The sequence below is a fragment of the Lontra canadensis genome, unplaced genomic scaffold (genome assembly GCF_010015895.1).
Source record: "Lontra canadensis isolate GAN:19392208 unplaced genomic scaffold, GSC_riverotter_1.0 scaffold74, whole genome shotgun sequence".
NCBI classification, from domain to species: domain Eukaryota; kingdom Metazoa; phylum Chordata; class Mammalia; order Carnivora; family Mustelidae; genus Lontra; species Lontra canadensis.
Window position 1 is genome coordinate 8,576,010 of NW_022631068.1, and position 4,488 is coordinate 8,580,497.

At 43.9% G+C, this 4,488-nt stretch overlaps 1 pseudogene; it reads right to left on the bottom strand.

Annotated features, from left to right (window-relative positions):
* Positions 1-1,187: 1,187 nt before the first annotated feature.
* Positions 1,188-1,963, bottom strand: LOC116881459 (annotated as a pseudogene).
* Between the last annotated feature and the right edge of the window lie 2,525 nt (positions 1,964-4,488).

Here is a 4,488-nt window from a genome sequence, read left to right on the forward strand (position 1 = left end):
AGTTGTCTAAGGTACTAGTCGTCTGCTCCAATTTGAATTATTGTATTTTTGTTAAAAGAAGGTGATTGGACTACATAGAATAGAAGATCCCCTCCAGACATAAAAACCATATCAATACTAAAAACACTGACAATTATGAATTTTAAAATGTGATAACTACACATAAATATGATCATAAAAATGTGCTAAGGAATAGAGCATCCTAAAATCATATTAGGACATAGCTGTGATAACAAGAACATGGATTCATCAAAACATATGCCTCCAATTTAATAATAATAGAATGAATAGGTATAACACACAATAAAGAGGCAATTGATGTAGCATCTACAAGAGCCAAACAATTAAATGATTTTATTTGGAACAATGTGATTCATATGAATGTTATCCAAGTAACTGGATAGAAATCAGTTTTCCATAAGATATTTATGGAAGATATGCACAGGCATAGACTTATGACTATTAAAATGACCAAATGGAATCATCATTTGTAAACTAAACAGTTGCTTGGTGGTGAGTGGGAAACAGTGCATCCAATCAATCTTATAACCCTGATTTATAAATAAGAATTTTGTGATGAGTAGATGTTGAGCTCTGAGAGCACATTAGAACTGGGTCATGGGGAACTTCATACATAAATTAAGTATAATGAGATTCTGGGAATTCTTTATTCATTGGTATTCACTGAGAAGATTCATTTAGATAGTAATATAATTTTTATAAGTCATCACAAAAATGGCTATTCCTGATATAAAATTTTAAATATTCTATAATGCCAACATTGTACATACAGGTAAAAATCTCTTTATAATTGCTTATATGCACTATATACATCTGGGGCCCCTTAAAAGAGGAGCAAAAATAACATCATTTGTGTCTAGTATATTAACTCACCTTTATAATAGAGATCTAAATGTCAAGAAGAGGGTTAAAATATATTCAGTGTATGGACACATGTAAAACATGTTGGTTGATATTTTTATCTCTACAATGTTAGAATTAGAGAAAAATGTTCTAGTGTTTCTGTTAAGTGGTAATATTTAGAATGCGTCTGGATTGAGGAAACAATAGAGTACATTCCATGCTGAGTAGCTAGTGGCATCAATATGTGTGACTGTATTTGGCATTTTATTGATGTCTGATCATATTTATTTGTTACTTTTAGGAAATTTCATTTTTGACTGGCCTCAGACAGAGGTAGAAACTCTCACAGAGGACAGCCTCCGTCTCCTGGCAATCAGTTTGTGGCATTTATTTTTTCACCTCTTTCATTCTTTTGGACAAAAGTTTAGCATATTCTGCATCCTCTCACCTATTTTTCTTAGTACACTGTTTCTTTAGAGCAGTATGCTGACATTTGTCTTGGAGAACACATGGAGAAATAAGAGACTGAATCTTGGGCACTTTGATTCTAGATTTCTTCTTTGTTTAGTGTCATTCTCACAACATACTTGTGGACATCATCTTTAGAGAGATCGAAACGTTTGTGGATTCTGCTAGCTCTTTTGGACCCTAGGCAATAAGGCACAGTAGCATCAGTGAGTCCAGGACTATCCTTGCCCCCCTTTTCTTTCTCCACAATGACCAAGTTGAGAACAATGAGATTGGCATCCACAAGGCAACTCTAAACAGATTTGTGCTTTCTTCCTCCAGTCCTCCTTGGTCTGTATCAGGAGTGCCCCTTACTCAACAGCAGGTAGACCCAACAGCAGGTAGACTCAAGACACCCTGCTTCATGGGGAGGACTTGTTTTTCATTGTCACCACTGATTTGGACCATGTAACCCTTCCATTCTTCACCCAGAACATCAGCAGCAACTTGTGTGACCATACACTTCTCATAAAAGGCACAAAGTTTTCATTCATTGTCTACCACAATGAGTTTCTGGCAGCCACGATGAGTTTCTGGCAGCCACGATGAGTTCCTAGCAGCCAGTATCTGGGAAGGAGATGTTCAGCTTCATCCAAAAACACCCTACCACATCTGAGGCATTTTAGGTATAAGATCCTCAGACTGAGATTACATCCCTTCCATTATGTATTTAATTCATTCAACAAATATTTGTTGAATACCTAATTTGTCATTTTCACTATAGACTGTTAGGGTCCGTGATCAAAGGAACGAGACTGACACAAAGCAAAAATCAAAGCTTTATTTTGTGCCAAGCATCGAAAATCAAACTGACTAGTTGGGGCCATCTCTTATGAAGAGGCGACGACAACGAGGACGCCACTCCTGAAGACGAAGAAACGATGACAAGGAGGACGATAATGCCACTCCAGCGAGGCTGCTCCCCAGCGAGGCCGCTCCCCGGACAAGGCCGCTCCTGATGATGAAGAGCTGACGATGACAGTGATGACGACAACGAGGACGACAACCTGATGACACAGACTCTGCTCCCCATGACGCCACTCTGACAAGGCCGCTCCCCAGAGGAGGCCAACGCTGTGGATGAGGCCATTCTGGATGAGGACGCTCACCAACAAGACTGCTCCCAAGACGAGGCCACTCTGGATGAGGCTGCTCTGGACGAGGCCACTTGACGACGAGGTCGCTCTACAGACGACGAAGAGGTGACGATGACAGCGACAATGACAATGAGGATGACAACCCCAATGACACAGACTCTGCTCCCCATGATGCCACTCTGACAAGGCCGCTCCCCAGAGGAGGCCACAGCTCCTGACAAGGTCGCTCGATGACGAGGCCGCCCCCAGATGAGGCCGCTCCTGACGAGGCCGCTCCCTGGAATGACGCCACTCCAGCGAGGCCACTTTTGGCAGGGCCGAGGCTCCGGGTGGCGAGGCCCCTCACAGCGGGGGCCGCAGCTCAGTGGTGGCAAGGCCACTCGCGGTGGCGAGGTTGCTGGCAGCTAGGCCATTTGCCGTGGCGCCGCTGCCCACAGCTGCAGCTCGGGTTGGCAAGGCCACTGGCGGTGGGGCCGCAGCTTGGGGCAGCGAGGCCATGGCTCGGTGGTGGCGAGGCCGCTCTCTGGCGGTAGGGCCAGCGTGGTTCCGAACAACTATCACTACTTCGGCTATCCTGACGGCTATCCTAATGGCTTTCCCAACTAATGGCTCTAATGGCTCTTCCTAACGGCTATTCTAACTCCTCCTACTACTCCTACTCCCCCCACTACTACTCCAACGGCTATTCTGACTCGTCCTACTACTCTCCCCACCCCAGCCTCACAGACTAACATTTATAGAGGTGGTTGAGCCCAGCCCACACACAGGTGGCCAATGGGATTTCAACTCACCACAGTAAATATATGCATGCCCCACTGATTGGATGTCTCCATCCAGCCTGGCCCGCCCCTATATACGGGGTTTGCAACTAAGTTCCTCTGGCTAACCAGGCCCTTACATTCCCCCATTTTCTTTGGAAATTAGTCAAATCCTTGACTTTTCAGCCAGTTCTATGTTCTCCTGTTGTAAGGGGGTTATATTGAGCATGTAAGACTAACATTTTTATCACTCTAATTTTCTTTGGTACAAATGACATTAGGGCATTTATAATACAGGGGCCAAAAAGTAACAGTAGTACACAGTCGGCTGATGAGTTAGTGATTCAACGCTTTGTATAACCTTTTCCATTTTTCCTAATTCCACTCATCTAATTTCCCACCTATACTTTACATAAGCAGGTAACAATAGGAGCAACAATAAACTCACAGTTTTTTAGTCTTAGCTTTAGTCCATGATCAGTGGGGTCCATCAACTGCGGCTTCCATCTCTGGAGGGGTGTCCTTGTTCTCAGCTCACTTGATGTGACCCGCGTGAACCCAGGCCCTAATGCCTTCTACTTTTACTACTGTGGGGGTGGTCAGGATAACAGTAAACAGTCCCTTCCAGCGAGGCTCCAAGTTTCCCACTTGATAGCGACGGGGTCTCCCAAACATTTTTTCAAATTGCGTCACCTTGTTTAAATAGGGTGTACATCATGCCCTAGGAGGGTGAAAGGAAGGAGATCCACCCATGCACCGCCAGTCTCCAGAATTAGTTTTGTCAAGGTCACTTTAAGAGTCCAGTTCATTCTCTCTACTTGCCCGGAACTCTGGGACCGGTAGGCACAGTGTAGTTTCCAATTAGTGCTCACAGCCTTGGCCAATGCCTGTGAGACTGAACTCACAAATGCAGGACCATTGTCTGACCCGATCGTGAGAGGCAGCCTGAACCTAGGAATTATTTCTTCTAGTAGCTTTTTGGCTAACACTCCTGCCGTCTCATGTTTGGTAGAAAAAGCCTCTACCCAGCCTGAAAAGGTATCTACAAAAACCAACATATACTTGTGCACATATTTTCCGGGTTTCTTTTCTGTAAAATCTTTTTCCCAATAAATTCCTGGTTCCTTACCTCTTTCTCTTTTCCCTCTTCCCATTCTAGTTCTTCCCACATTAACTGCCTGGCATTGAGCACTTCTATCAATTACATCCTGAACCATACACCCTAATTTAGAAACCTGGAACTGCTTGCCTATAAGCTCCTT